This window comes from Kogia breviceps, chromosome 20 (genome assembly GCF_026419965.1).
Source record: "Kogia breviceps isolate mKogBre1 chromosome 20, mKogBre1 haplotype 1, whole genome shotgun sequence".
Taxonomy (NCBI): Eukaryota; Metazoa; Chordata; class Mammalia; order Artiodactyla; family Physeteridae; genus Kogia; species Kogia breviceps.
The window spans coordinates 38973967-38986843 of NC_081329.1; positions in this window are offsets into that span (position 1 = coordinate 38973967).

The following is a 12877-nucleotide window of genomic DNA, read 5'->3' on the forward strand; positions in this document are numbered from 1 at the left end:
ACGGAATACATGGATGGAGAATATGTGATTCTTATCTACGATGATATATTACAGAGCCAGGAAATCAATGAAATAACGTCACTTGCGCCACCGGAGTGTTCTTAGTTACAATCATTCTCAGTGAATTTAGTCACACAGAAAAAAGTGGTTTATCAAAGATATGAGGTACAGGTGGAATATAAAATTGCGTCCCTTGAAGGAAATGGCAGACGACAGAGAGAATTAGACATTTAGCAAACACACTTATGCCTGTAGGAGCGCAAAGGTCACATGAGGTGAGGAAAAACCAGGTGTTTTCAATGAGCACAGATACCATTCCATATAGACCAAGGAGGGAATCAAGACAACTTACTCTAAACCTCAAAGGACTGAACTCAGCCCACTTTACACACCAGAAAAGATTATTGACAACTGGTCAGAATTTGAAAAACAATTTATCTATGTCTCTCTGGAAGAGAATCTAGTGGATGCACAGCAGCAAGCAACACAGCACGGAAAATCGGCTACACCCGGTGAGAAAAATAAACTGCAAAATAAAGGCAGTGAGTGAGAGATAAATTCTTCGAGACTTCGTTCAGGGGCTGTGATTGGAATTGTTTTCAGCATATATTCACACACAGAAAGATGGGACCTAAGGGAGGACAATCGTGGGTCTGAGTGTCTTCGTGAGCATGAGTCAGCAAATGCAGCCCTTGTTGAATAACACTGCGTTTTCCTGATTCCATGGACCCGAAATCTCCAAATGCAGACGACCCTTCCTACAGCGAACACATGCATGGGACAGCCACAGGATGCTACCCCATTGGAACGGCAAAAAAACATGAAAAGCCACCTCATCTTCTCATATCCTGGTGCTCGGGTTCAAGCTTTCAGCCGCTTTTCTGGAAATATACCCAATTGGGGAAGTCAGCACTTTCAAAACACTCTTACTTATAACTTGGAATTGGTTCCATGGATGAACTACAATGGGGAGGAATAAGAGACGATGGCTATATATTTGGACAGGCACATGGCGCTCTAATTTCCAATGCTGAACAAGAATTGACCCAAGTCTAAGCTTGCTCTCGGAAGGAGAATTGGGCTTGAAAATTTCCTGCTGCTTTGGGACCAGTTCCGAAAGTGGGAAGTTGAGCAGGGGATCTCAGGGAGCCTATAATTCATGGCCCTGCAGGATGGTAAAAGGCACGTAATGTGGATAAATGACTTGGGTTGAACCAGAGAAAAGAACTTGAGAGCAAGGCAGAATTGCAAAAATGGGATTTCAAGAGGGAGACGCGTCTCGCCTGGTAAGAACCTAGAATGTGGCAGTACTTCTTCAACCATGCCTTTGTCGAAAAACGGTGTATGCCTTTATCCTGAATATATTCCGAATAAAGGCATACACCGTTTTTGGGCAACCAGGCAGGGGCTCGGTGCAAATCAACACTACATAATGCTATCACTTCCCATCAAAACAAAGGGTCATGTACGAAAAGTGTAAAGACCAGAAATGCAGGGTAACGTGGAGGTAAATCGTACCCACATTTTGTGGATTGTGGGATGACAAATTGCAATCGGCACCCTGGCGAATTCTATGGTGTATTCGAAGAAAAAGTAAGAAACAAAGCTACAGCACATAGGACACTTCCACTCAAGGACGTATATTTTCAAGAAAACCAAAGAACCTCAGGTCACAGGCAACCCAACGTTTACTGCTGCTCTCTTTACAAAAGCCTCGACTAGGATACAATCTAAATTTCCTTGGACGGAAAACATGGATGGAGAATATGTGATTCTTATCTACAATGATATATTACTTAGCCAGGAAATCAATGAAATAACGTCACTTGCCGCCAAAGGAGTGTTCGTAGTTACAATCATTCTCAGTAAATTTAGTCACATAGAAAAAAGTGGTTTATCAAAGATATGAGGTACAGGTGGAATATAAAATTGCGTCCCTTGAACGAAATGGCAGACGACAGAGAGAATTACACATTTAGCAAACACACTTATGCCTGTAGGAGCGCAAAGGTCACATTAGGTGAGGAAAAACCAGGTGTTTTCAATGAGCACAGATACCATTCCATATAGACCAAGGAGGGAATCAAGACAACTTACTCTAAACCTCAAAGGACTGAACTCAGCCCACTTTACACACCAGAAAAGATTATTGACAACTGGTCAGAATTTGAAAAACAATTTATCTATGTCTCTCTGGAAGAGAATCTAGTGGATGCACAGCAGCAAGCAACACAGCACGGAAAATCGGCTACACCCGGTGAGAAAAATAAACTGCAAAATAAAGGCAGTGAGTGACAGATAAATTCTTTGAGACTTCGTTCAGGGGCTGTGATTGGAGTTGCTTTCAGCATATATTCACACACAGAAAGATGGGACCTAAGGGAGGACAATCGTGGGTCTGAGTGTCTTCGTGAGCATGAGTCAGCAAATGCAGCCCTTGTAGAATAACACTGCCTTGCCCTGATTCCATTGACCTGAAATCTCCAAATGTAGACGACCCTTCTACAGCGAACACATGCATGGGTCAGCCACAGGATGCTACCCCATTGGAACGGGAAAAAACATGTAAAGGCACCTCATCTTCTCATATCCTGGTGCTTGGGTTCAAGCTTCCAGCCACTTTCCTGAAAATATCCCCACTTGGGGAAATCAGCACTTTCAAAACCTTCTTTCTTATAGCTTGGAATTGGTTCCATGGATGAACTACAACGGGGAAGAATAAGACACGATGCCTATATATTTGGACAGGCATATGGTGCTCTAATTTCAACTGCTGAACAAGAATTGACCCAAGTCTAAGCTTGCTCTCAGAAGGAGAATAGGGCTTGAAAATTTCCCGCTGATTTGTGACCAGTTCCAAAAGTGGGAAGTTGAGCAGGGGATCTCAGGGAGCCTATAATTCATGGGCCTGCAGGATGGTCAAAGACACCTAATGTGGACAAATGACTTGGGTTGAGCCAGAGAAAAGAACTTGAGAGCAAGGCAGAATTGCAAAAATGGGATTTCAAGAGGGAGACGCGTCTCGCCTGGTAAGAACCTAGAATGTGGCAGTACTTCTTCAACCATGCCTTTGTCGAAAATCGGTGTATGCCTTTATCCTGAATATATTCCGAATAAAGGCATACACCGTTTTTGGGCAACTAGGCAGGGGCTCGGTCCAAATCAACACTACATAGTGCTATCACTTCCCATCTAAACAAAGGTTCATCTACGAAAAGTGTAAAGACTAGAAATTCAGGGTAGCATGGAGGTAAATCGTACCCACATTTTGTGGATTGTGGGATGACCAATTGCAATCGGCACCCTGGCGAATTCTATGGTGTATTCGAAGGAAAAGTAAGAAACAATGCTACAGCACATAGGACACTTCCATTCAAGGACGTATATTTTCAGGAAAACCAAAGAACCTCAGGTCACAGGCAACCCAACGTTTACTGCTGCTCTCTTTACAAAAGCCTCGACTAGGATACAATCTAAATTTCCTTGGACGGAAAACATGGATGGAGAATATGTGATTCTTATCTACAATGATATATTACGGAGCCAGGAAATCAATGAAATAACGTCACTTGCCGCCAAAGGAGTGTTCGTAGTTACAATCATTCTCAGTAAATTTAGTCACATAGAAAAAAGTGGTTTATCAAAGATATGAGGTACAGGTGGAATACAAAATTGCATCCCATGAATGAAATGGCAGACGAGAGAAAAGCATCACACATTTAGCAAACACACTTATGCCTGTAGGAGCGCGAAGGTCACTTGAGGTGAGGAAAAACCAGGTGTTTTCAATGAGCACAGATACCATTCCATATAGACCAAAGAGGGAATCAAGACAACTTACACTAAACCTCAAAGGACTGAACTCAGCCCACTTTACACACCAGAAAAGATTATTTACAACTGGTTAGAATTTGAAAAACAATTTATCGATGTCTCTCTGGAAGAGAATCAAGTGGATGCACAGCAGCAAGCAACACAGCACTCAAAATCGGCTACATCCCGTGAGAAAAATAAACTGCAAATTAAAGGCAGTTAGTGAGAGATAAATTCTTCGAGACTTCGTTCAGGGGCTGTCATTGAAGTTGTTTTGAGCACATATTAACACACAGAAGGATCGGACCTAAGGGAGGAGACTCGTGGGTCTGAGTGTCTTCGTGAGCATGAGTCAGCAAATGCAGCCCTTGTCGAATAACACTGCCTTTTCCTGTTTCCATGGACCCGAAATCTCCAAATGCAGACGACCCTTCCTACAGCGAACACATGCATGGGACAGCCACAGGATGCTACCCCATTGGAACGGCAAAAAAACATGAAAAGCCACCTCATCTTCTCATATCGTGGTGCTCGGGTTCAAGCTTTCAGCCGCTTTTCTGAAAATATACCCAATTGGGGAAGTCAGCACTTTCAAAACACTCTTACTTATAATTTGGAATTGGTTCCATGGATGAACTACAATGGGGAAGAATAAGAGACGATGGCTATATATTTGGACAGGCACATGGCGCTCTAATTTCCAATGCTGAACAAGAATTGACCCAAGTCTAAGCTTGCTCTCGGAAGGAGAATTGGGCTTGAAAATGTCCTGCTGCTTTGGGACCAGTTCCGAAAGTGGGAAGTTGAGCCGGGGATCTCAGGGAGCCTATAATTCATGGTCTTGCAGGATGGTAAAAGGCACGTAATGTGGAAAAATGACTTGGGTTGAACCAGAGAAAAGAACTTGAGAGCAAGGCAGAATTGCAAAACTGGGATTTCAAGAGGGAGAAGCGTCTCGCCTGGTAAGAACCTAGGATGTGGCAGTACTTCTTCAAACATGCCTTTGTCGAAAAAGGGTGTATGCCTTTATCCTGAATATATTCCGAATAAAGGCATACACCGTTTTTGGGCAACCAGGCAGGGGCTCGGTGCAAATCAACACTACATAGTGCTATCACTTCCCATCTAAACAAAGGGTCATCTACGAAAAGTGTAAAGACTAGAAATTCAGGGTAGCATGGAGGTAAATCGTACCCACATTTTGTGGATTCCAGGATGAACAATGGCAATCGGCACCCTGGCGAAGTCTATGGTGTATTCAAAAATAATGTAAGAAACAAAGCTACAGCACATAGGACACTTCCACTCAAGGACGTATATTTTCAAGAAAACCAAAGAACCTCAGGTCACAGGCAACCCAACGTTTTCTGCTGCTCTCTTTACAAAAGCCTCGACTAGGATACAATATAAATTTACTTGGATGGAAAACATGGATGGAGAATATGTGATTCTTATCTACAATGATATATTACTGAGCCAGGAAATCAATGAAATAACGTCACTTGCCGCCAAAGGGGTGTTCGTAGTTACAATCATTCTCAGTAAATTTAGTCACATAGAAAAAAGTGGTTTATCAAAGATATGAGGTACAGGTGGAATACAAAATTGCGTCCCATGAATGAAATGGCAGACGAGAGAAAGCATCACACATTTAGCAAACACAGTTATGCCTGTAGGAGCGCGAAGGTCACTTGAGGTGAGGAAAAAACAGGTGTTTTGAATGAGCACAGATACCATTCCATATAGACCAAGGAGGGAATCAAGACAACTTACTCTAAACCTCAAAGGACTGAACTCAGCCCACTTTACACACCAGAAAAGATTATTTACAACTGGTTAGAATTTGAAAAACAATTTATCGATGTCTCTCTGGAAGAGAATCAAGTGGATGCACAGCAGCAAGCAACACAGCACTGAAAATCGGCTACACCCCGTGAGAACAATAAACTGCAAAATAAAGGCAGTGAGTGAGAGATAAATTCTTCGAGACTTCGTTCAGGGGTTGTCATTGAAGTTGTTTTGAGCATATATTAACACACAGAAGGATCGGACCTAAGGGAGGACACTCGTGGGTCTGAGTGTCTTCGTGAGCATTAGTCAGCAAATGCAGCCCTTGTCGAATAACACTGCCTTTTCCTGATTCCATGGACCCGAAATCTCCAAATGCAAACGACCCTTCCTACAGCGAACACATGCATGGGACAGCCACAGGATGCTACCCCATTGGAACGGCAAAAAACATGAAAAGCCACCTCATCTTCTCATATCCTGGTCCTCGGGTTCAAGCTTTCAGCCGCTTTTCTGAAAATATACCCAATTGGGGAAGTCAGCACTTTCAAAACACTCTTACTTATAACTTGGAATTGGTTCCATGGATGAACTACAACGGGGAAGAATAAGAGACGATGGCTATATATTTGGACAGGCACATGGCGCTCTAATTTCCAATTCTGAACAAGAATTGACCCAAGTCTAAGCTTGCTCTCAGAAGGAGAATTGGGCTTGAAAACTTCCTGCTGCTTTGGGACCTGTTCCGAAAGTGGGAAGTTGAGCTGGGGATCTCAGGGAGCCTATAATTCATGGCCCTGCAGGATGGTAAAAGGCACGTAATGTGGAAAAATGACTTGGGTTGAACCAGAGAAAAGAACTTGAGAGCAAGGCAGAATTGCAAAACTGGGATTTCAAGAGGGAGAAGCGTCTCGCCTGGTAAGAACCTAGGATGTGGCAGTACTTCTTCAAACATGCCTTTGTCGAAAAAGGGTGTATGTCTTTATCCTGAATATCTTTAGGATAAAGGCATACACCGTTTTTGGGGAACCAGGCAGGGGCTCGGTGCAAATCAACACTACATAATGCTATCACTTCCCATCAAAACAAAGGGTCATGTACGAAAAGTGTAAAGACCAGAAATGCAGGGTAACGTGGAGGTAAATCGTACCCACATTTTGTGGATTGTGGGATGAACAATGGCAATCGGCACCCTGGCGAATTCTATGGTGTATTCGAAGATAAAGTAAGAAACAATGCTACAGCACATAGGACACTTCCACTCAAGGACGTATATTTTCAAGGAAACCAAAGAACCTCAGGTCACAGGCAACCCAACGTTTACTGCTGCTCTCTTTACAAAAGCCTCGACGAGGATACAATCTAAATTTCCTTGGACAGAAACATGGATGAAGAATATGTGATTCTTATCTACAATGATATATTACAGAGCCAGGAAATCAATGAAATAACGTCACTTGCGCCACCGGAGTGCTCTTAGTTACAATCATTCTCAGTGAATTTAGTCACATAGAAAAAAGTGGTTTATCAAAGATATGAGGTACAGGTGGAATATAAAATTGCGTCCCTTGAACGAAATGGCAGACGACAGAGAGAATTACACATTTAGCAAACACACTTATGCCTGTAGGAGCGCAAAGGTCACATGAGGTGAGGAAAAACCAGGTGTTTTCAATGAGCACAGATACCATTCCATATAGACCAAGGAGGGAATCAAGACAACTTACTCTAAACCTCAAAGGACTGAACTCAGCCCACTTTACACACCAGAAAAGATTATTGACAACTGGTCAGAATTTGAAAAACTATTTATCTATGTCTCTCTGGAAGAGAATCTAGTGGATGCACAGCAGCAAGCAACACAGCACGGAAAATCGGCTACACCCGGTGAGAAAAATAAACTGCAAAATAAAGGCAGTGAGTGACAGATAAATTTTTCGAGACTTCGTTCAGGGGCTGTGATTGGAGTTGTTTTCAGCATATATTCACACACAGAAAGATGGGACCTAAGGGAGGACAATCGTGGGTCTGAGTGTCTTCGTGAGCATGAGTCAGCAAATGCAGCCCTTGTAGAATAACACTGCCTTGCCCAGATTCCATTGACCTGATATCTCCAAATGTAGACGACCCTTCTACAGCGAACACATGCATGGGTCAGCCACAGGATGCTACCCCATTGGAACGGGAAAAAACATGAAAAGGCACCTCATCTTCTCATATCCTGGTGCTCGGGTTCAAGCTTCCAGCCACTTTCCTGAAAATATCCCCACTTGGGGAAGTCAGCACTTTCAAAACCTTCTTTCTTATAGCTTGGAATTGGTTCCATGGATGAACTACAACGGGGAAGAATAAGACACGATGCCTATATATTTGGACAGGCATATGGTGCTCTAATTTCAACTGCTGAACAAGAATTGACCCAAGTCTAAGCTTGCTCTCAGAAGGAGAATAGGGCTTGAAAATTTCCCGCTGATTTGTGACCAGTTCCAAAAGTGGGAAGTTGAGCAGGGGATCTCAGCGAGCCTATAATTCATGGGCCTGCAGGATGGTCAAAGACACCTAATGTGGACAAATGACTTGGGTTGAGCCAGAGAAAAGAACTTGAGAGCAAGGCAGAATTGCAAAAATGGGATTTCAAGAGGGAGACGCGTCTCGCCTGGTAAGAACCTAGAATGTGGCAGTACTTCTTCAACCATGCCTTTGTCGAAAAACGGTGTATGCCTTTATCCTGAATATATTCCGAATAAAGGCATACACCGTTTTTGGGGAACCAGGCAGGGGCTCGGTGCAAATCAACACTACATAATGCTATCACTTCCCATCTAAACAAAGGGTCATCTACGAAAAGTGTAAAGACCAGAAATGCAGGGTAACGTGGAGGTAAATCTTACCCACATTTTGTGGATTGTGGGATGAACAATGGCAATCGGCACCCTGGCGAATTCTATGGTGTATTCGAAGATAAAGTAAGAAACAATGCTACAGCACATAGGACACTTCCACTCAAGGACGTATATTTTCAAGGAAACCAAAGAACCTCAGGTCACAGGCAACCCAACGTTTACTGCTGCTCTCTTTACAAAAGCCTCGACGAGGATACAATCTAAATTTCCTTGGACAGAAACATGGATGAAGAATATGTGATTCTTATCTACAATGATATATTACAGAGCCAGGAAATCAATGAAATAACGTCACTTGCGCCACCGGAGTGCTCTTAGTTACAATCATTCTCAGTGAATTTAGTCACATAGAAAAAAGTGGTTTATCAAAGATATGAGGTACAGGTGGAATATAAAATTGCGTCCCTTGAACGAAATGGCAGACGACAGAGAGAATTACACATTTAGCAAACACACTTATGCCTGTAGGAGCGCAAAGGTCACATGAGGTGAGGAAAAACCAGGTGTTTTCAATGAGCACAGATACCATTCCATATAGACCAAGGAGGGAATCAAGACAACTTACTCTAAACCTCAAAGGACTGAACTCAGCCCACTTTACACACCAGAAAAGATTATTGACAACTGGTCAGAATTTGAAAAACTATTTATCTATGTCTCTCTGGAAGAGAATCAAGTGGATGCACAGCAGCAAGCAACAGAGCACTCAAAATCGGCTACACCCCGTGAGAAAAATAAACTGCAAAATAAAGGCAGTGAGTGAGAGATAAATTCTTCGAGACTTCGTTCAGGGGCTGTGATTGGAGTTGTTTTCAGCATATATTCACACACAGAAAGATGGGACCTAAGGGAGGACAATCGTGGGTCTGAGTGTCTTTGTGAGCATGAGTCAGCAAATGCAGCCCTTGTCGAATAACACTGCCTTTTCCTGATTCCATGGACCCGAAATTTCCAAATGCAGACGACCCTTCCTACAGCGAACACATGCATGGGACAGCCACAGGATGCTACCCCATTGGAACGGCAAAAAAACATGAAAAGCCACCTCATCTTCTCATATCCTGGTGCTCGGGTTCAAGCTTTCAGCCGCTTTTCTGAAAATATACCCAATTGGGGAAGTCAGCACTTTCAAAACACTCTTACTTATAACTTGGAATTGGTTCCATGGATGAACTACAACGGGGAAGAATAAGAGACGATGGCTATATATTTAGACAGGCACATGGTGCTCTAATTTCCAATGCTGAACAAGAATTGACCCAAGTCTAAGCTTGCTCTCGGAAGGAGAATTGGGCTTGAAAATGTCCTGCTGCTTTGGGACCAGTTCCGAAAGTGGGAAGTTGAGCCGGGGATCTCAGGGAGCCTATAATTCATGGCCCTGCAGGATGGTAAAAGACACCTAATGTGGACAAATGACTTGGGTTGAGCCAGAGAAAAGAACTTGAGAGCAAGGGAGAATTGCAAAAATCCGATTTCAAGAGGGAGACGCGTCTCGCCTGGTAAGAACCTAGGATGTGTCAGTACTTCTTCAAACATGCCTTTGTCGAAAAAGGGTGTATGCCTTTATCCTGAATATCTTTAGGATAAAGGCATACACCGTTTTTGGGCAACCAGGCAGGGGCTCTGTTCAAATCAACACTACATAATGCTATCACTTCCCATCAAAACAAAGGGTCATGTACGAAAAGTGTAAAGACCAGAAATGCAGGGTAACGTGGAGGTAAATCGTACCCACATTTTGTGGATTGTGGGATGACCAATTGCAATCGGCACCCTGGCCAATTCTATGGTGTATTCGAAGATAAAGTAAGAAACAATGCTACAGCACATAGGACACTTCCATTCAAGGACGTATATTTTCAGGAAAACCAAAGAACCTCAGGTCACAGGCAACCCAACGTTTACTGCTGCTCTCTTTACAAAACCCTCGACTAGGATACAATCTAAATTTCCTTGGACGGAATACATGGATGGAGAATATGTGATTCTTATCTACAATGATATATTACAGAGCCAGGAAATCAATGAAATAACGTCACTTGGCGCCACTGGAGTGTTCTTAGTTACAATCATTCTCAGTGAATTTAGTCACATAGAAAAAAGTGGTTTATCAAAGTTAGGAGGTACAGGTGGAATATAAAATTGCATCCCTTGAATGAAATGGCAGACGACAGAGAGAATTACACATTTAGCAAACACACTTATGCCTGTAGGAGCGCAAAGGTCACATGAGGTGAGGAAAAACCAGGTGTTTTCAATGAGCACAGATACCATTCCATATAGACCAAGGAGAGAATCAAGACAACTTACTCTAAACCTCAAAGGACTGAACTCAGCCCACTTTACACACCAGAAAAGATTATTGACAACTGGTCAAAATTTGAAAAACAATTTATCTATGTCTCTCTGGAAGAGAATCTAGTGGATGCACAGCAGCAAGCAACACAGCACGGAAAATCGGCTACACCCGGTGAGAAAAATAAACTGCAAAATAAAGGCAGTGAGTGACAGATAAATTTTTCGAGACTTCGTTCAGGGGCTGTGATTGGAGTTGTTTTCAGCATATATTCACACACAGAAAGATGGGACCTAAGGGAGGACAATCGTGGGTCTGAGTGTCTTCGTGAGCATGAGTCAGCAAATGCAGCCCTTGTAGAATAACACTGCCTTGCCCTGATTCCATTGACCCGAAATCTCCAAATGTAGACGACCCTTCTACAGCAAACACATGCATGGGACAGCCACAGGATGCTACCCCATTGGAACGGGAAAAAACATGAAAAGGCACCTCATCTTCTCATATCCTGGTGCTCGGGTTCAAGCTTCCAGCCACTTTCCTGAAAATATCCCCACTTGGGGAAGTCAGCACTTTCAAAACCTTCTTTCTTATAGCTTGGAATTGGTTCCATGGATGAACTACAACGGGGAAGAATAAGACACGATGCCTATATATTTGGACAGGCATATGGTGCTCTAATTTCAACTGCTGAACAAGAATTGACCCAAGTCTCAGCTTGCTCTCAGAAGGAGAATTGGGCTTGAAAATTTCCCGCTGATTTGTGACCAGTTCCAAAAGTGGGAAGTTGAGCAGGGGATCTCAGCGAGCCTATAATTCATGGGCCTGCAGGATGGTCAAAGACACCTAATGTGGACAAATGACTTGGGTTGAGCCAGAGAAAAGAACTTGAGAGCAAGGCAGAATTGCAAAAATGGGATTTCAAGAGGGAGACGCGTCTCGCCTGGTAAGAACCTAGAATGTGGCAGTACTTCTTCAACCATGCCTTTGTCGAAAAACGGTGTATGCCTTTATCCTGAATATATTCCGAATAAAGGCATACACCGTTTTTGGGCAACCAGGCAGGGGCTCGGTGCAAATCAACACTACATAGTGCTATCACTTCCCATCTAAACAAAGGGTCATCTACGAAAAGTGTAAACACTAGAAATTCAGGGTAGCATGGAGGTAAATCGTACCCACATTTTGTGGATCAGGGGATGAACAATTGGAATCGGCACCATGGCGAAGTCTATGGTGTATTCAAAAATAATGTAAGAAACAAAGCTACAGCACATAGGACACTTCCACTCAAGGACGTATACTTTCAAGAAAAACAAAGAATCTCAGGTCACAGGCAACCCAACGTTTACTGCTGCTCTCTTTCCAAAAGCCTAGACTAGGATACAATCTAAATTTCCTTGGACGGAAAACATGGATGGAGAATATGTGATTCTTATCTGCAATGATATATTACAGAGCCAGGAAATCAATGAAATAACGTCACTTGCCGCCACCGGAGTGTTCTTAGTTACAATCATTCTCAGTGAATTTAGTCCCATAGAAAAAAGTGGTTTATCAAAGATATGAGGTACAGGTGGAATATAAAATTGCATCCCTTGAACGAAATGGCAGACGACAGAAATAATTACACATTTAGCAAACCCACTTATGCTTGTAGGAGCGCAAAGGTCACTTGAGGTGAGGAAAAACCAGGTGTTTTCAATGAGCACAGATATCATTCCATGTAGACCAAAGTGGGAATCAAGACAACTTACTCTAAACATCAAAGGATTGAACTCAGCCCACTTTACACACCAAAAAAGTTTATTGAAATCTGGTCACAATTTGAAAAACAATTTATCGATGTCTCTCGGGAAGAGAATCAAGTGGATGCACAGCAGCAAGCAACACAGCACTGAAAATCGGCTACACCCCGTGAGAAAAATAAACTGCAAAATAAAGGCAGTGAGTGACAGATAAATACTTCGAGACTTCATTCAGGGGCTGTGTTTGAAGTTGTTTTGAGCATATATTAACACACAGAAAGATGGGACCTAAGGGAGGACACTCGTGGGTCTGAGTGTCTTCGTGAGCA